A 21,535-nucleotide genomic window follows, 5' to 3' on the forward strand; every position below is an offset into this window, starting at 1 on the left:
TTTTCAACTTCTGGATAATACCATGTTTAAAAATATTTGTACCCTTTACATTATAAAGATTTAGCTCATTATGTCCTTTTAAGTCATCTAGCATTTGCTTGAATGAAGCCATTTAAGGTTTGTTTATGTCTTATATTTATTAAAGACAATTTTTTGTCACTGAAATGCTGAAAGATTTCTGTTGCTTTCTATATTAAAATGTAATCTTTATTCTTGAATATTAATTTTTCTCAGGGTTAGCATCCTTTCTGTCTTTCATCAAAAATAGATGAAGTATAAAAACATGATTTATATTTAAAGATATTATTTTTCTATCATATGAATGATTCAAATGAAAATATCAGTGATACTTATTAAAATCAAATTGCTAAATTGTAGGTCTGTAAAGCTTTAGTAAGAAATGTGTCTTTATGTGTGATATTAACAATAATGTTTTATTCTCAAGCATTTATTTGATGTATTCGATTTAATTTGCTTTCATCTAAACAAGTTGCTGAAATTTGTTATTTTCTGCTTTCAAGAAAGGTTCCTTTTGGAAAATATTGATTAAATATAAATATAGTATAAATTAATGTAAATTAGTATTGTAAATATAATTTATTAATTTAAGCCAAAATTCTGTCTATGAATCACGTCACATAATCTGTATATGTGCTTAGTCACTCAGTCTTGTCCGATCCTCTTTACGACTCCATGGACTATATATAGCCCACCAGGCTCCTTTGTCCATGGGGATTCTCTAGGCAAGCATACTGGAGTGGGTTGCCTTGCCCTCCTCCAGGGGATCTTCCCAACTCATGGATTGAACCCAGGTCTCCTGCATTGCAGGTGGATTCTTTACCATCTTAGCCACCAGAGAAGTCCAATCGTATATATTGTCTATTTATGGAGTATAGAGATCAAAGTCATCCCTATAAAGAAACAATTTGCAATCATGATTTGTGTGAACTGAATTCAGACATTATATGTGAAATTGAGATCTATGACAAGTATCTTAATTCAGAATTATATGATTCTTAAGGCTGAAGAACAACTATATAATGCATAATGTATTAATAAAGAACTATCTTTAGGAAAGGAAGAAATGAGAAACAAAGCCAGATTAAGATGCAGTTAATATGATTAATTATAGCATTATATGTTATAAAATGTATTCATCAAGCTTATTTAAGGTACATTATTTTATAGAATATATAGCCTCATTTAAAATGGCATATTTGAAAAATATATGCATTGACAAGAAGGAACAATTAAAAAACAAATTTTGAAATGTTATTTCTAAATATTTGAAAGCTTGACATCAGATAAGCAAAAAATTAGATCATTACTTGAGATTCTTATTGTTAATTTTGAATAGATACCTAGAATATTGAATTGATTTAGTTTCTGCTAGTAGTAGTAGAATAAGAAAGAGCCCATAAACACATATCTTGAGGAAAGGAAAGGCCAAGTTATTTCTAAAACTTTGGCCCATAATACTAAAGTTTAAAAACTAGATCGAACTTTTATTTTAGAAATACTCCAGGTTGCAGCTTCTTTCTTGTAGCTACTCTTGCTGGATTATAAGAAAAAGAGCATAACGTAAAGCTCAATTCCTAAGATGATTCCAAAATATTCAAGTAAATTATTTATAGGGTCTAGCACATTTCTACCCATATCATATACAGTTTTCTTTACCTTAAAATGAATGAGAGAAAAATACTGAACTAATGGTTCATTCAGAGAATACGCCACAGGGATATGAACAAAGGATAAAACAAAATAAATTATCATAAAATACAGGTAAATACATATATAATATCTATATTATAAATTTTGGAAAAGTAATTAGTGCAGAAATCAAAGTAAATTTTATCTCCAAGAATATTCATTTGTGTTATTTTTTTAAAGGACGCAAATAAGATGCCCCCAAATATGGCAATATTAAGTAACCTGAGATGTCCATACAGTGAAATACAATAGAACCTTTAAAACTGATGATAGGGGAAATGACAGCAAGTGATGTTTAGAATCAGTTTAAAAATATAATTTAAGTATGAAATATTCATATTGCATATACAAACATATCTATTGAAAGATTAAAACAAGATGATAATAGTGATTCTCCCTATGTAGTACATTTCTGGTTTATTTTTTACATAATTTTTTTAGACTTTCTCTATTTTTAAACTTCCTCTACAGTAAATAATAATTTACAATGTAAATGATATTTTAGAAGACACTTTAATGGAAATACTAGATCAAAAGAAGCATGAAAAAGTAGCCCATCGTGGGAATGATAGCTTACCATTAAAAGATAACAATGAAGAAAGTTCCTTAACTCATTTCTGCAACTAGACAAGAAGAAAATGATTATTACATTATTGGCACATTGAGAGAACAGGAGTCATAGGGAACAATCAGAAAACAATATAAAACAACCTTAGGTTATTTACTTAAGACTGCCCCCTGAAAATTTACTACATGAGGCTGTTTTATTTCTGTCCAAAACCAAAATTTGCCCAGACCACAGAGCTCTTCTTAGTTAATAAAACTTCCCTGCTCAGTTTAGTATTAAAATCATCCCACTCTATAGTTAATGTACCCAAACAGGTATTATAATTAAAACTCTCAATAAACTTCAGAGTTGAAATTCTTCCATATTCCAGCTAGACCAGCTTCTCCTCCTATCCCACCTAATAATTCCAGAGTTGGAGAGACTTAGGGGAGAAGATGGAAATGATAATGGAGTCTTTCTTAAGTTCTCTCATCTGCAATTCCAATATAAAGGAGATGCAAGGTTTACCTGGAAATTTATGACTCCTCCTTCAGCTTATGGTCGTCCAAATAGATTCTCTTGACTAGGCCCTTCTCTGTCCTCTGATTTTTGTTGTTTAGTTGCTAAGTTGTGTTCGGCTCTTTGCGACCTCTTGGACTACAACACACCAGGCTTTCTTGTCTTCACTCTCTCCCAGAGTTTACTCAAACATCCATTGAGTAGATGATGCCATCCAACAATCTCATCCTCTGTTATCCCCTTATCTTCCTGCCTTCAATCTTTCCCAGCATCAGGATCTTTTCCAATAAGTTGGCTTTTTGTATCAAGTGGCCAAAATATTGAAGCTTCAACACCAATCCTTCCAATGAATATTCAAGGTTGATTTCCTTTAGGATTGACTGTTTGGATCTCCTTACTGTCCAAGGGACTCTCAAAAGTCGTCTCCAACTCCACAGTTCAAAAGCATCAATTCTTCAGCACTCAGCTTTCTTTATGGTCCAATTCTCACATCCATACATGACTACTGGAAAAACCATAGTTTTGACTATATAGACCTTTATTGACAAAGTAATGTCTCTGCTTTTTAATACTCTAGTTTGCCATAGCTTTTCTTTTCTTTTTTTTTTTTTTGCCATAGCTTTTCTTCAAAGTATCTTTTAATTTCAAGGCTGCAGTAGCATCTGCAGTGATTTTGGAGCCCCAAAAAATAAAGTCTGCCATTGTTTCCCCATGTATTTGCCTTGAAGTGATGGGACCAGATGCCATAATCTTTGTGTTTTGAATGTTGTGTTTTAAGCCAGCTTTTTCACTCTCCTCTTTCACCTTCATCAAGAAGCTCTTTAGATCCTCTTCAGTTTCTGCCATTAGGGTGGTATCATTGCCATATCTGAGATTACTGATATTTCTCCCAGCAATCTTTATTCCAGCTTGGGATTCATCCACCACCCCCCCACCCCCGGCATTTCCCATGATGTACTCTACACATAAGTTAAATAAGCAGGGTGACAATACACAGCCTTGACGTACCCTTTTCCAATTTTGAAACAGTATGTTGTTCCATGTCCAGTTCTAAGTATTACTTCTTGACCTTCTCTAAGAGACCATGATAAACCCAGCCCTTTTATCAGCCATTAGTACAGGCCTTTTTCCAAACCATCCCAACCACTACTTTGCAGCCACCAACTCTTATTTTTTCTAAGGAGGGATATGAGTTCACTTGTTTCTGAAACATCCAAATTTCAGCAACACCTATCATATTTCCCAGTAATCTTATGTAAGTTTTTATCATTATATCTGCAGTAAGAGGGAAGCATAATTCCCTCACAGAAATTTTATAACTCAATCTTGAAAGCCATTTCAACTTAGTTTTTGTATCATCAAATGTTTAAGAAGCCAAGGGTTCTGATATGTTTTTTTAAAACTCTTTTGCAAATACATGTAGGTAGACAAACACATCACAGATCTTTCCTATTTCTGAAGAAGGGGATGAGATGATGGGGTACCTTTGACTAACTACAGAAGTTTCCTGTCCTCTCCAAAAACATGTATCCTGTGTATGGACCTGATTTATGCCTTCTACAGAATAGCTCAGCATCACCTGCCTTCAGAGCTTCTCCTCATTGATCTATTTCCCAGTTGATAGCCTCACTTAGTAGTTTTACAGTCCCCACAGTCATAAAATCACAATCTTGTAACACATACCATTGTCTCAGTCTGTGCTGGGGTGAGATTCCCATGGCCTCCATTGAAAACATCACTGATGGAATCATAGAAATTCCAGGTGCCAAGGCAACCAAAGCAATGGAGACTCTGTATTCCTTCAAATGCTGTCAAGAGGAGGTAGTCAACACAACTCAGAAGACTGGAGGACATAACACTATGTAGGATGGACTTTATCTAGTGGGAGACAGGAAATAGAACTGTTCACTGAGCAGTGACTCTAAACTGCCTCTTTGGAGATATTCTTCATGAGTGAGCCAATATCTGGGTTTTCTTGGGAGTTGCAAATGCTTTTATTTGCTATTCCTCCTTTTCTGCTTCAGTTCCCTTCCTCCCTACATTTTCTTTATTTGAATGACATTCACCGATAAAACAACAGCATGAAAGTTTGCCTCGGGTTCGTTTTCCAGAAAGTTTAGACTAATGCACCTTGAAATTAGGTAATTTACTGAGAAGAATTTAGGAGATTATTGTATAAAGAACTTGGATTGCAGATGGTCAAGAAAATATAAATGTTGGTGACACCATGTAACAGCTATTAACATCCTATGGAACTACAGTTCTGAGGAACACTTCATTTAATTTTGAACCAGTTGTCTATTTCAAATCTAAAGTTTTATGATTCCTTACTTTGTAAGTAGATCTATTACATTCAGGGCTTCCCTGATAGCTCAATTGGTAAATAATACGCCTGCAATGCAGGAGACCACTTAGATTCCTGGGTCGGGAAGATCCACTGAAGAAGGGATAAGCTACCCACTCCAGTATTCTTGGGCTTCCCCTGTGGCTCAGCTGGTAAAGAATCCACCTGCAATGCGGGAGACATGGGTAGGCTCCTCAGGTTGGGAAGATCCCCTGGAGAAGGGAAAGGCTACCCACTCCAGTATTCTGGCCTGGAGAATTCCACGGACAATTCATGGGGTTGTAAAGAGCCAGACATAACTGAGCAACTTTCACTTCACTTCACTGTTACATTCAGAGATACTGTAAATTCAGTCATTCAACCTATAATTTTCAAGAGGTCATTATTCTGACTTTGAAAAGAAAGATATTAAGTAGTAATAAAATTAACAACTTTTTGCACAAAGATATGTGTGTAGCAAGAATCACCCACGATGACTTCCATTTATTTTGACCTCATATCACCAGAGCACTGAGCCAGTAACTGCTCAATGTCAGAAAGATGAGCTGACCCAGAGGAAGCAAAGCACTGACATTGGCATCCAAATTGTTATGTATTGAAACAGCATCTCAGCTTTCATCTGGCACACTGGCTCTTCTTGCTGACACTGAGACTACAAACTGCCACTTGGCATTATCTAGCAAAGTCTAGAAGGATAAAGGTTCAATATACAGTGTAATGTAATCAGGGCCAGCCTATAATTATGGGGAAAGTTCTCTGAATTTACACTGACACTGAAATGACAGTCCTTGTATTCATTCAATAACCATACTCTTAAGAACTTAACAGCAAATACCAAAATGACTTCTTTACATTAATAACATCAATTTAGTGAAGTTAAAATTTTGGAGCAATGTTGAACTACTAATTATAACTCAATCAATGTAAGAAAAAAATCATAAATATTAATATGTAATAAGCACAATAATAATACCCTGAATGTGTTATTTTATTATTGTTACCAAATAATCAAAATAATTTGTATAAATAAAATAGGAATAGGCAATATTTGTAACTTTTCTTTTTGTGTATCTCTTACTAAAGTACTCAGTCTCCATCACTGCTATCACATATTGTGTCTTCCACTGCTTCCACATAATTCATATTTTTCACTGTTATTTTTAAAAGCAATATTTGGAGAGAAATTTATAATGTTCATAGTCATCAGGCATTATTAATGGAATAGAAAACTCCTCATATTTTGATAAGTAAAACTGGAGAGCCATAAAACTAAATTATACCACGTTGTCTTAAAAACTCACCTCTTAATTTCCTGTCCTTTCCTTATGCTACCAAGGGTACATTTCATGCAAAGATGGGCTCGATAAAGGACAGAAATGGTATGGACCTAACAGAAGCAGAAGATATTAAGAAGAGATGGCAAGAATACACAGAAGAACTGTACAAAAAAGATCTTCACGACCCAGATAATCATGATGGTGTGATCACTGAGCTAGAGCCAGACATCCTGGAATGTGAAGTCAAGTGGGCCTTAGAAAGCATCATTACGAATAAAGCTAGTGGAGGTGATGGAATTCCAGTGGAGCTATTTCAAATCCTAAAAGATGATGCTGTGAAAGTGCTGCACTCAATATGCCAGCAAATTTGGAAAACTCAGCAGTGGCCACAGGACTGGAAAAGGTCAGTTTTCATTCCAATCTCAAAGAAAGGCAATGCCAAAGAATGCTCAAACTACCGCACAATTGCACTCATCTCACATGCTAGTAAAGTAATGCTCAAAATTCTCCAAGCTAGGCTTCAACAATACATGAACCGTGAAATTTGGATGTTCAAACTGGATTTAGAAAAGATAGAGGAACCAGAGATCAAATTGCCAACATCCACTGGATCATAGAAAAAGCAAGAGAGTTCCAGAAGAAAAACATCTGTTTCTGCTTTATTGACAATGCCAAAGCCTTTGACTGTGTGGATCACAATAAACTGTGGAAAATTCTGAAAGAGATGGGAATACCAGACCACTTGATCTGCCCCTTGAGAAACCTGTATGCAGGTCAGGAAGCAAGAGTTAGAACTGGACATGGAACAACAGACTGGTTCCAAATAGGAAAAGGAGTACAAGACTGTATATTGTCACCCTGCTTATTTAACTTATATGCAGAGTACATCATGAGAAACGCTGGGCTGGAAGAAGCACAAGGTGGAATCAAGATTGCGGGAGAAATATCAATAACCTCAGATATGTAGATGACACTACCCTTATGCCAGAAAATGAAGAGGAACTCAAAAGCCTCTTGATGAAAGTGAAAGTGGAGAGTGAAAAAGTTGGCTTAAAGCTCAACATTCAGAAAACGAAGATCATGGCATCTGGTCCCATCACTTCATGGGAAATAGAGGTGGAAACAGTGTCAAACTTTATTTTTGGGGGCTCCAAAATCACTGCAGATGGTGACTGCAGCCATGAAATTAAAAGACACTTACTCCTTGGAAGGAAAGTTATGACCAACCTAGATAGCATATTGAAAGGCAGAGACATTACTTTGCAAACAAAGGTCTGTCTAGTCAAAGCCATGGTTTTTCCTGTGGTCATGTATGGATGTGAAAGTTGGGCTGTGAAGAAAGCTGAGCACTGAAGAATTGATGCTTTTGAACTGTGGTGTTGGAGAAGACTCTTGAGAGTCCCGTGGACTGCAAGGAGATCCAGCCAGTTCATTCTGAAGGAAATCAGCCCTGGGATTTCTTTGGAAGGAATGATGCTAAAGCTGAAACTCCAGTACTTTGGCCACCTCATGCGAAGAGCTGACTCATTGGAAAAGACTCTGATGCTGGGAGGGATTGGGGACAGGAGGAGAAGGGGACGGCAAAGGATGAGATGGCTGGATGGCATCTCATGGATGCCACTGACTCGATGGGCATGAGTCTGAGTGACCTCTGGGAGTTGCTGATGGACAGGGAGGCCTGGCGTGCTGTGATTCATGGAGTCGCAAAGAGTTGGACACAAGTGTGCAACTGAACTGAACTGAACTGAACTAAGGCATATTTTTATTGTTCATATTACTTCTAAAAGAACTATATACTCAGTAATTCTGTTTCTTTCAATATTATTGTGACAACATTTAAGTATTACCCTTTAGTCATACATTTCTATATTGGAATTCTTTTCAGATATGGATATTGCTGTTGATCATTAATTTGGAGTTGCATAACTCATTAATTTGTGGTAAGGTGTTACAAATTCATTCTACTCCTCTTCCAACAACACAAGAGAAGACTCTTCACATGGACATCACCAGATGGTCAACACTGAAATCAGATTGATTATATTCTTTGCAGCCAAAGATGGAGAAGCTCTATACAGTCAGCAGAAACAAGACTGGGAACTGACTGTAGCTCAGATTGTGAGCTCCTTATTGCCAAATTCAGACTTAAATTGAAGAAAGTAGGGAAAACCACAAGACCATTCAGGTATGACCTAAATCAAATCCCTTATGATTATACACTGGAAGTGAGAAGTAGATTTAAGGGACTAGATCTGATAGATTGAGTGCCTGATGAGCTATGGACAGAGGTTCGTGACATGGTACAGGAGACAGGGATCAAGACCATCCCCATGGAAAAGAAATGCAAAAAAGCAAAATGGCTGTCTGGGGAGGCCTTACAAATAGCTGTGAAAAGAAGGGAAGTGAAAAGCAAAGGAGAAAAGGAAAGATATAAGCATCTGAATGCAGAGTTCCAAAGAATAGCAAGAAGAGATAAGAACGCCTTCTTCAGCCATCAATGCAAAGAAATAGAGGAAAACAACAGAATGGGAAAGACTAGAGATCTCTTCAAGAAAATTCGAGATACCAAGGGAACATGTCATGCAAAGATGGGCTCAATAAAGGACAGAAATGGTATGGACCTAACAGAAGCAGAAGATATTAAGAAGAGATGGCAAGAATACACAGAAGAACTGTACAAAAAAGATCTTCACGACCCAGATAATGACGATGATGTGATCACTGACCTAGATCCAGACATCCTGGAATGTGAAGTCAAGTGGGCCTTAGAAAGCATCACTACGAATAAAGCTAGTGGAGGTGATGGAATTCCAATAGAGCTATTCCAAATCCTGAAAGATGATGCTGTGAAAGTGCTGCACTCAATATGCCAGAAAATTTGGAAAACATAAAGTGAAAGTGGAGAGTTAAAAAGTTGGCTTAAAGCTCAACATTCAGAAAGCAAAGATCATGGCATCCGGTCCCATCACTTCATGGGAAATAGATGGGGAAACAGTGGAAACAGTGTCAGACTTTATTTTTGGGGGGCTCCTAAATCACTGCAGATGGTGACTGCAGCCATGAAATTAAAAGATGCTTACTCCTTGGAAGGAAAGTTATGACCAACCTAGATAGCATATTCAAAAGCAGAGACATTACTTTGCCAACAAAGGTCCATCTAGTCAAGGCTATGATTTTTCCAGTGGTCATGTATGGATGTGAGAGTTGGACTGTGAAGAAGGCTGTGTGCCAAAGAATTGATGCTTTTAAACTGTGGTGTTGGAGAAGACTCTTGAGAGTCCCTTGGACTGCAAGGAGATCCAACCAGTCCATTCTGAAGGAGATCAGCCCTGGGATTTCTTTGGAAGGAATGATGCTAAAGCTGAAACTCCAGTACTTTGGCCACCTCATGAGAAGAGTTGACTCATTGGAAAAGACTCTGGTGCTGGGAGGGATTGGGGGCAGGAGGAGAAGGGGACGACAGAGGATGAGATGGCTGGATGACATCACTGACTCGATGGATATGAGCCTGGGGTAACTCCGGGAGATGGTGATGGACAGGGAGGCCTGGCGTGCTGCAATTGATGGGGTAGCAAAGAGCTGGACATGACTGAGAGACTGAACTGAACTGAACTGAACTCAGTGAATACTCAGGACACAACAGGAACTAGAATCAAGACTAAAATTAAGCAGTGGCGAAATGACCAATAGTTAAAACCAATAACCATCATGTTGATAGATGGTGGTTAATTGAGTGCTGCAGAGCCACAATATAAAGTCAGGATTGCCCTCCTAGCAACAGCTTACACGGAGATGAAATGACTGCAAATATAAAGGCTCCATGATCGAAATCAATGTTTCCTTTGGTATGTGAAAGTTAAAGTCACTCAAGTCATGTCCGACTTTGCGACCCCATGGATTTTACAGACCATGGAATTCTCCAGGTCAGAATACTGGAGTGGGTAGCCTTTCCATTCTCCAGGGGATCTTCCCAACCCAGGGATTGAACACAGGCCTCCCACATTGCAGGAGGATTCTTTACCAGCTGAGCCACAAGGGAAGCCCTGTGAAAGGTCTAATAATGTACGTTTAAAAGGACATGTGAAAAGAGTTTACTTTTATGTCCCTCTCTCCTTTATGCTTTTCTTCATTATGCTTATACTCAATATCTCCCAGGAGCCTCTTTCAAAACACATGTGAGTAAATTTACCCCACAATGCAAGTAGATCTAGTGGATCCTAAGCATATGTGTATTTTAAGAAAGGCCCCCAAATGCCAAACACAGTAAAGAATATTGTGTTTGTTATCTCCATTTGTTGACATTTAACCCACACAGAACCCTGAGAGATAGGTATTATGAACCTCTCTGAGGGAGAAGGAGAATCGAAAATGTAATTAATAAGGAAACCCATCTAGCGATTCTGCTTATAATCACTATGCTCTACTACCCTCGCTGCTTAGTAATGTTTTATGTAAGATCAACCTATGATCTCCACCACCGTCATTTCATATTCAGAAAAACAGAGTACATTGGAAGCACATGCCACATGAAAGATAGAATTCCCATGGGAAGCAGGCGGTCACACCTGAATAGCAGAAGTCTCACGGAACATTGACAGCTACGTCTATTCCAGTGTATCTGTGTTACATCCCTATCACCTCCTCTTCCACCTCTGCCCTCCTGGCACTTATGCTTGTGTGACTGTGACACACCTAATCACAGAGGGGTGGGCATCCACTCTTGCCCTCCCTGTTGCTGTTGTTCCTTCACTAAGTCATGTCCAACTCTGTGGGGCACCATGGACTATATATAGCCCACCAGATTCCTCTGTCCATGGGATTCTCGAGGCAACAACACTGGAGTAGGGTGCCATTCCTTCTCCAGAGGGTCTGGAGGGATTGCAGGAGGATCTCCTGCATCGCAGGCAGATGCTTTACCACTGAGCCACCCGGGGAGCCTTACCTTCAGGATTTGGTGGCAACTTTGTGCAAATTTACTTTCCCTTAAAGTGGGGGAAACTATGATTTATGTTTTATTTTAAAACTGTTTGCTTTGTATGTTTTCTCCCAGAACAGATACAAAAATATCACTATCATACCCTCAGGTTTTAAGGGGAGAGTCCAGCAGATGTAAAACACATTTATTGTTAGCAAAGTGAAAGTGTAGAAAATGAAGTCGCTCAGTCGTGTCCGACTCTTTGCGACCCGGTGGACTGTAGCCCACCAGGCTCCTCCATCCACGGGGTTCCCCAGGCAAGAATACTGGAGTGGGTTGCCATTTCCTTCTCCAGGGGATCTTCCCAACCCAGGGATCAAACCCAGGTCTCCCGCATTGCAGGCAGACGTTTTAACCTCTGAGCCACCAGGGAAGCCCAAAGAGATGGCCTTAATTGGTTTTACTCTGATTTAAGAAGTCCATTTCTGCCCATCTTAGCTACTCAACTTTTAATTTCACACTTTGTTGCCTTTATTTTTGCTGTTCTGATCACTTGGACTGTTTCGTTATCTTTGTTATGCTTGGTTAATAACTATTTACTTTGGCAAGGCAGTCTTTGCTTCAAACAGCTATCCTTCCTGATTTAATTGATATACTCGTTTTCACTTAATATTCCAAGAAAGAGCAATATGGGGAACTAGAAAGCAAAGAATCCCTATATCAACAATCAGTCTTTACAATTAATGCCTATAATCTAGAACACAACAATTTAGGCCTTGATATCCAACCACTTTTAATGGCAAAGTGTCTTCATTAAATAACAGAATATATTAATGTCTAACAGAACATTAGTCAGTGATTAATCAATAAACTGCTAAAGTAAAGGAAAAAACTCTTTGTAGCTGATTACTTTTTCAACTTATAAAAATTTTGTTTCTATTAAATTTCCATGTGTTATATTCCCCTGACCAAATCATAAATTTTTAGCAGGTATCCCAAATCTCAAATATTATAATACAGAAATTTTAATTTTGTTTCAGTAAAACATTGCATTCTCAGAAGTTGTTACCATAGAAATACATCACTCAATATTGTGTGGTTTCAACTGAGCTTCAAAAAAAATTTCACTGTTCAGACCAAAAGAAAAAAAAGACTTGCTCCCTCAAATAATGCATTTTTCTTCTAATTCTGCTGCATACACTCAGAGTTGTGAGGCCATTTTTTTCTAGTATCCTTAGAACCTGCACCTACATTATAAATTAAGGACTGCTTTAGTCATTTTAGAGATTCTCTGTGGAGAATAACAACTAGATTTTCTCTGTATTTGCCCAGCAGTTCAAAGGAAAAAAAGCAAATTAAATGGAAAAATAAAATAGCTTTTCTTCTTCTCCAAATGATGTTTCTTTCTTTCTTTTTTTTTTTAAACTTTACAATATTGTATTAGTTTTGCCAAATATCGAAATGAATCTGCCACAGGTATACCTGTGTTCCCCATCCTGAACCCTCCTCCCTCCTCCCTCCCCATACCCTCCCTCTGGGTCGTCCCAGTGCACCAGCCCCAAGCATCCAGTATCGTGCATCGAACCTGGACTGGCAACTCGTTTCATACATGATATTATACATGTTTTAATGCCATTCTCCCAAATCTCCCCACCCTCTCCCTCTCCCACAGAGTCCATAAGACTGATCTATACATCTGTGTCTCTTTTGCTGTCTCGTATACAGGATTATTGTTACCATCTTTCTAAATTCCATATATATGCGTTAGTATACTGTATTGGTGTTTTTCCTTCTGGCTTACTTCACTCTGTATAATAGGCTCCAGTTTCATCCATCTCATTAGAACTGATTCAAATGTATTCTTTTTAATGGCTGAGTAATACTCCATTGTGTATATGTACCACTGCTTTCTTATCCATTCATCTGCTGATGGGCATCTAGGCTGCTTCCATGTCCTGGCTATTATAAACAGTGCTGCGATGAACATTGGGGTACACGTGTCTCTTTCCCTTCTGGTTTCCTCAGTGTGTATGCCCAGCAGTGGGATTGCTGGATCATAAGGCAGTTCTATTTCCAGTTTTTTAAGGAATCTCCACACTGTTCTCCATAGTGGCTGTACTAGTTTGCATTCCCACCAACAGTGTATGATGTTTCTAAGAATATTAGAAAGTTCTAGTAGTTGGAGTGGACAAAAGGATATATCGCAACATAAAAGTATCTCTGATGTTATTCGAGTTTTTTGTCTACTTGTGGAGGGTGACAGCTAGTGCAGTAGCCATTAGTGCTCACTAAGTGCCATTGTATGCGCAGGGACTGTGTACGATGCTCAGAATCAGTTATAAGAGAAAGCAGACAGTCTCTGGATTTAATGACATCACAGCCTTAAACGGTGGCCCAGTGGTAAAAGAATCCACCTGCCAGTGCAAGAGATGCAACAGTTGTGTGTTGGATCCCTGGGCTGGGAAGATTCCCTGGAGCAGGAAATGGCAACCCACTCCAGTATTCTTGTCTGGAGAATTCCATGGACAGAGGAGCCTAGCGAGCTGCAGTCCATGGGGTCACAAACAGTCAGACACAACTGAGCAGGCACTCCCACAGCCTTAAACATCCAAGGTACTCTCATTAGATGATCTTAGATATAAAAGATTAGATCAGATCAGATCAGTCACTCAGTCATGTCTGACTCTTTGCGACCCCATGAATCGCAGCACGCCAGGCCTCCCTGTCTATCACCAACTCCCAGAGTTCACTCAGTCTCATGTCCATCGAGTCAGTGATGTCAGGAAGTTTATGGTTCACATATTGCTGAAGCCTGGCTTGGAGAATTTTGAGCATGACTTTACTAGCGTGTGAGATGAGTGCAGTTGTGTGGTAGTTTGAGCATTCTTTGGCATTGCCTTTCTTTGGGATTGGAATGAAAACTGACCTTTTCCAGTCCTGTGGCCACTGCTGAGTTTTCCAAATTTGTTGGCATATTGAGTGCAGCACTTTCACAGCATCATCTTTCAGGATTTGGAATAGCTCAACTGGAATTCCATCACCTCCACTAGCTTTGTTCATAGTGATGCTTTCTAAGGCCCACTTGACTTCACATTCCAGGATGTCTGGCTCTAGGTGAGTGATCACACCATCATGATTATCTGAGTCATGAAGATCTTTTTTGTACAGTTCTTCTGTGTATTCTTGCCATCTCTTCTTAATATCTTCTGCTTCTGAAGCCTTTATACTGACATGATATTCATTAAAGAGAGAGTTCTTCAAGGACCTGTGAGAAACAAAAATGTAAAGTTCATCCACAAATCTTAAGTGCTCTCTTATAGGTAGGACACCAGAGAACTGGAGATACTAAGAATACAATTAATATATTATTAATTATTAATGTATAATATAAAATAAAATGCATCTTGAATAATTTTCTGTATATTTTCTAAGACTCACAAAATAAATTTTTATCCAAGAAAAAGAAAGTATTTTCATGTTGTAAATACCTATTCTTTTTTGTAATATATTCAGAGAAATGTTAATACAGTTTTATATTAATATACATATTTATACAGGCATTAATATTTTCATACTGCTTTTATCATGCTCAAAAATATATTAACATGGATAATCTGCCAATTTGACCCATTAATTTATTACATTAACCAAACTAATTATATGCCCATTAGGTATGTGGTTCATATACACATATGTGATAGAGAAAAGACACAAATATGGTGAATGAATATAAATTACAGTATTTTGGGGACTGGAAGAAGCACAAGCTGGAATCAAGATTGCTGAGAGAAATAGCACTAACCTCAGATATGCAGATCACACCACCCTTATAACAGAGTGAAGAGGAACTAAAAAGTCTCTTGATGAGAGCGAAAGAGGAGAGTGAAAAAGTTGGCTTAGAGCTCAACATTCAGAAAACGAAGATTATGGCATATGGTCCCATCATTTCATGGGAAATAGAAGGGGAAACAGTGGAAAACAGTGTCAGACTTTATTTTGGGGGGGCTCCAAAATCACTGCAGATGGTGATTGCAGCCATGAAATTAAAAGACGCTTACTCCTTGGAAGGAAAGTTATGATCAACCTAGATAGCATATTCAAAATCAGAGACATTACTTTGCCAACAAAGGTCCATCTAGTCAAGGTTATGGTTTTTCCTGTGGTCATGTATGGATGTGAGAGTTGGACTGTGAAAAGAGCTGAGCTCCGAAGAATTGATGCTTTTGAACTGTGGTGTTGGAGAAGACTCTTGAGAGTCCCTTGGACTGCAAGGAGATCCAACCAGTCCATCCTAAAGGAGATCAGTCCTGGGTGTTCATTGGAAGGACTGATGCTGAAGCTGAAACTCCTGTACTTCGGCCACCTCATGCGAAGAGCTGATTCATTGGAAATGACTCTGATACTGGGAGGGATTGGGGGCAGAAGGAGAAGGGGATGACAGAGGATGAGATGGCTGGATGGCATCACTGACTTGATGGACATGAGTCTGAGTGAACTCCAGGAGTTGGTGATGGACAGGGAGGCCTGGCGTGCTGCGATTCATAGGGGTCACAAAGAGTTGGACACGACTGAGCAACTGAACTGAACTAAACTGGGGGCAAATTTAGAGATAGAATATTTTTCATTCTCTGATTTTGCACTTAATTTCTATTCTGTCTATTGTACTTCGTATCTTCAATTCCATTTCTAAATGCCATTTACCAGAAACAGAGCATAATCTCTAGAGTTCCAGGAAATGTTTGAAGCCACACATGAAATAGATTTTCTTCTTCTCCTCCGAAGCCTTCGTTAGGAGACTATCATTTGCCTTTTAGGTCTATTCCATGAGGCATATTGGACACAAGTGTGTTTACCAATAGCAGTTTGCTTATCAGTCACTTCTGAGTATTCTTCAGGTCACTAAAAGCTATCAGAACATACGTGGTGGAACAATCTGGTTACTAAACATGAAATTTTTTTTAATTGTTCCACTCTACATATTATGCAGATAACTATTACAGAAATCTCTATTGTGGATGATTTTTAAAAAGAGGGTGAAAACGCTAATATCTTTCTATAAATTAACACTGTATGTCACCAAATAAAATGTCCTTTATTAACAGAAATTCTATGTAAATTTTTTACATAATATGCTGGAAACTAACTTATGAGTGCTCATAGAATACCACACAGCTGGATGCTCCTCGAAGATCTGCTGAAACATGCCTCCTTTAATCAAGAGCATTTGGATCTTTCTTCAGAAGTCTTGCAGTGATTTAAAGAATTTGACCACAGCAATTACCAAACTCACACATCACACAGTTTCATTAAAGATCCTTTCACTGCTCATTAGCATCAGCCAGACATTATGTAAGCATTCTTTAAGACTACTTAGAGGGTTTTTTTTTTTTTTTTTTTTATGCTACATGTTTCCAGTAGATTATATTACCTGTCAGGGATTATTGTATAGTTTTGGTGCTGTGTACTGTGTTAACAATGTGAGGACTCACAGGAACTTGTGTATCCCTAAGCATGGCACTGATTTAATAAACTATGTGACATCATAGAAGATAGTCCTCACTTCTTAAAAGATGGCCAAACATTATTCTAATTGGAACTTATTCTATAGTTTTTTGATTGTAAGGGAATACCATGACATTTTTCATTCATCCAGAAGTGATTATTAAATTTTTAAAGTAATATTAACAGAAAGCATTGTTGTATGAGTGTCACTTTCCACCTTTAACATCACAGATAAATTGTGTTTATAGTTTCTTTTATAGTAATTATCATTCACATGCAGAAAACAACACAATTCTGTAATGCAATTATCCTTCAATTAAAAAAATAAATTTTAAATAAAGGAAAACAACTTGTTATATAGAGACCTGCTTTGTGGTTGTCAAATACCTAATCAGTCCTGGATTTGCAAATCTGATGGCAAAGCTGTTCATTACAAGTTTAAGGCCAAAGTTTAGACTCAACTGAATAAGGAGTCCTTCCAATGAGAAAGTTCCCACTGCCTTATGAAATTTTAACATGGACCTTGGAAGAAGGCAGGACATTTTGATCAAAAATTCCACTAATGCCATCCAAAGTGAGAATGAGGTAACACCTGAAAAGGAAATCAGGGTTGCTGAAGAAGGGGGAAATAAATACTGAACAGGCAAAATGGCAAACAAAAAATGGACATTTCAAGCTAAAGTAAATCAGTGATTCTATCTAACATAGTTATACTTTTAGATTCTCTATAAATATGAAGAGCCATTATACATTACTGTTTTAACAATATAGGGCCTACCGTCAGACAGACATACCTACCTCACATTCTAGATCTACATCTTCAAGAACTCTGAGCATATTATTTATCTATGCACCAATGCTGCTGCTGCTGCTGAGTCACTTCAGTCGTGTCCGACTCTGTGTGACCCCATAGATGGCCCATCAGGCTCCCCCGTCCCTGGGATTCTCCAGGCAAGAACACTGGAGTGGGTTGCCATTTCCTTCTCCAATGCGTGAAAGTGAAGTCGCTCAGTCATGTCTGACCCTCAGCGACCCCATGGACTGCAGCCTTCCAGGCTCCTCCATCCATGGGATTTTCCAGGCAAGAGTACTAGAGTGGGGTGCCATTGCCTTCTCCATGCACCAATGCACCCCATTGTCAATTTCATAGAAGTCATCATAAAGATTAAAAAACTATAATTCCAAACATAGTCAGCATGAACTAATTACTATTACTAGTGTGACCCACTACTATTGGAGGTAACACTTAAAAAATTCTTTACACCAGATAAGCACCCAGTAAGTACAGGCAATAGTGACAGTGAAAGTAACCATTATTATTTTTATTAACCAACAAAATACATATTGGTACTTCAAAAGGATATTTTTGCAAATGAGAACTAACTGACAGGGAACTTGCTTTGGGGCCTGAAGATTTTAATATGGGAACCTTAAAAATAATATAAAAGTATGAATAAAGAATTAGATACAGGATATTGGAAAGATTCTCTATTAGCCTCTTAGTCTGACTCTGAAAGGAAGTACTTTCATTATAACACTACACTTAAGAAACATAAAACATGAAGTGTTGAGGCAGCTTGATCAAAAAAGTCACACAGTTGGTGAGTGATGAGCTAGGCATCAAGCCTGATATTGTGTTTTCACTTTGCAGAGGAGAAGTCTTAGTCTCACTGAGTTTGTATAACCTGCCAGATAGCCCAGAATTAATGAGTGTTGGGAACAAGATTAAAAGCCAGATATGTCAAACTCTAAAGTCCATACTCTCTACATTGAGCTTTTGATGCCAACTTGTGAACAAACACCTTCTTCCAACAACACAAGAGAAGACTCTACACATGGACATCACCAGATGGTCAACACCGAAATCAGACTGATTATATTCTTTGCAGCCAAAGATGGAGAAGCTGTATACAGTCAGCAAAAACAAGACCAGGAGCTGACTGTGGCTCAGACCATGAACTCCTTATTGCCAAATTCAGACTTAAATTGAAGAAAGTAGGGAAAACCACAAGACCATTCAGGTATGACCTAAATCAAATTCCTTATGATTATACAGTGGAAGTGGGAAATAGATTTAAGGGCCTAGATCTGATAGAGTGCCTGATGATCTATGGAATGAGGTTCGTGACACTGTACAGGATACAGGGATCAAGACCATCCCCATGGGAAAAAAAAAATGCAAAAAAGCAAAATGGCTGTCTGGGGAGGCCTTACAAATAGCTGTGAAAAGAAGAGAAGTGAAAAGCAAAGGAAAAAAGGAAAGATATACCCATTTGAATGCAGAGTTCCAAAAATAGCAAGAAGAGATAAGAAAGCCTTCTTCAGGGATCAATGTAAAGAAATAGAGGAAAACAACAGAATGGGAAAGACTAGAGATCTCTTCAAAAAAATCAGAGATACCAAAGGAACATTTCATGCAAAGATGGGCTCGATAAAGGACAGAAATGGTATGGACCTAACAGAAGCAGAAGATATTAAGAAGAGATTGCAAGAATACACAGAAGAACTGTACAAAAAAGATCTTCATGACCCAGATAATCACGATGGTGTGATCACTGACCTAGAGCCAGACATCCTGGAATGTGAAGTCAAGTGGGCCTTAGAAAGCATCACTATGAACAAAGCTAGTGGAGGTGATGGAATTCCAGTGGAGCTACTTCAAATCCTAAAAGATGATGCTGTGAAAGTGCTGTATTCAATAGGCCAGCAATTTTGGAAAACTCAGCAGTGGCCACAGGACTGGAAAAGGTCAGTTTTCATTCCAATCCCAAAGAAAGGCAATGCCAAAGAATGCTCAAACTACTGCACAACTGCACTCATCTCACATGCTAGTAAAGTCATGCTCAAAATTCTCCAAGCCAGGCTTCAGCAATATGTGAACCGTGAACTTCCTGATGTTCAAGCTGGTTTTAGAAAAGGCAGAGGAACCAGAGATCAAATTGCCAACATCCGCTGGATCATGGAAAAAGCAAGACAGTTCCAGAAAAATATCTATTTCTGCTTTATTGACTATGCCAAAGACTTTGACTGTGTGGATCACAATAAACTGTGGAAAATTCTGAAAGAGATGGGAATACCAGACCACCTGATCTGCCTCTTGAGAAATCTGTATGCAGGTCAGGAAGCAAGAGTTAGAACTGGACATGGAACAACAGACTGGTTCCAAATAGGAAAAGGAGTACGTCAAGGCTGTATATTGTCACCCTGTATATTTAACTTATATGCAGAATACATCATGAGAAACGCTGGACTGGAAGAAACACAAGCTGGAATCAAGATTGCCAGGAGAAATATCAATAACCTCAGATATGCAGATGACACCACCCTGAAGGCAGAAAGTGAAGAGGAACTCAAAAGCCTCTTGATGAAGGTGAAAGTGGAGACTGAAAAAGTTGGCTTAAAGCTCAACATTCAGAAAACGAAGATCATGGCATCCCGTCCCATCACTTCATAGGAAATAAATGGGGAAACAGTGGAAACAGTGTCAGACTTTATTTTTCTGGGCTCCAAAATCACTGCAGATGGTGACTGCAGCCATGAAATTCAAAGACACTTACTCCTTGGAAGGAAAGTTATGACCAACCTAGATAGCATATTCAAAAGCAGAGACATTACTTTGCCAACAAAGGTCCGTCTAGTCAAGGCTATGGTTTTTCCTGTGGTCATGTATGGATGTGAGAGTTGGACTGTGAAGAAGGCTAAGCGCTGAAGAACTGATGCTTTTGAACTGTGGTGTTGGAGAAGACTCTTGAGAGTCCCTTGGACTGCAAGGATATCCAACCAGTCCATTCTAAAGGAGATCAACCCTGGAATTTCTTTGGAAGGAATGATGCTAAAGCTGAAACTCCAGTACTTTGGCCACCTCATGCGAAGAGTTGACTCATTGGAAAAGACTCTGATGCTAGGAGGGATTGGTGGCAAGAGGAGAAGGGGACGACAGAGGATGAGATGGCTGGATGGCATCACTGACTCGATGGACATGAGTCTGAGTGAACTCTGGGAGTTGATGATGGACAGGGAGGCCTGGCGTGCTGCGATTCATGGGGTTGCATAGAGTCAGACATGACTGAGCGACTGATCTGATCTGATCTGTGAATCATTTTACACAGGATGCTGAATATTTTTTTCATATTTTATTACTTTTCATCAAAGAATCAGACAAATGAAAATTAGCCTGGACTCTGAAGAAAATAAGGCTAATTTCAAAGGTGAAGTTGCTATTTTTTGAGGGCATTTTAGCAGAAGTTATTTTTATATGTTTTAAATTTTTATATATCTTATTTGTAACATAATTTTATATCCACCAGTCATCTGTTGTGTCATAGAGCATTTGATATTTCTAAACTAAAAGTTCCATATTAATTTTTATCCTAAGATTTTGAGTTTTAAACAATTTCACATAATAATATAAATAACCTATTTTGGGAGCTATAGACAAAGTTTGTTCCAACGTTAGAGTTCAAGAAATTGTTCTTTTTATTTGGATTAATTACTATAACTCTCCATAAACATCTTACCCCTTGCATAGTATTTGCATGTGTAAAAAAGTAAAACTGATAACAACAATAAACACCAATGAAAGAGCATAAATTAAAAAATGAATTAATGCCAAATGTATTTTAATATATTGAGACCAGAATAAAGCTAGGCTTCAGCAATATGTGAACCAAGAACTTCCAGATGTACAAACTGTATTTAGAAAAGGCAGAGGAACTAGAGAT

General features: G+C 38.2%; 1 long non-coding RNA gene across 1 annotated transcript in view; it reads right to left on the bottom strand.

The window, feature by feature from the left end:
* Positions 1-4,515, bottom strand: part of LOC139186244 (uncharacterized) — a 47,038-nt gene extending 42,523 nt beyond the window's left edge. The window contains exons 1-2 of the long non-coding RNA XR_011569809.1: positions 4,460-4,515; positions 2,288-2,333 (exon numbers count right to left, since the gene is read on the bottom strand). This is a non-coding gene — a long non-coding RNA (uncharacterized lncRNA). The remainder of the gene's footprint in view (positions 1-2,287; positions 2,334-4,459) is intronic.
* Between the last annotated feature and the right edge of the window lie 17,020 nt (positions 4,516-21,535).

Source organism: Bos indicus, chromosome 2 (genome assembly GCF_029378745.1).
Source record: "Bos indicus isolate NIAB-ARS_2022 breed Sahiwal x Tharparkar chromosome 2, NIAB-ARS_B.indTharparkar_mat_pri_1.0, whole genome shotgun sequence".
NCBI lineage: Eukaryota > Metazoa > Chordata > Mammalia > Artiodactyla > Bovidae > Bos > Bos indicus.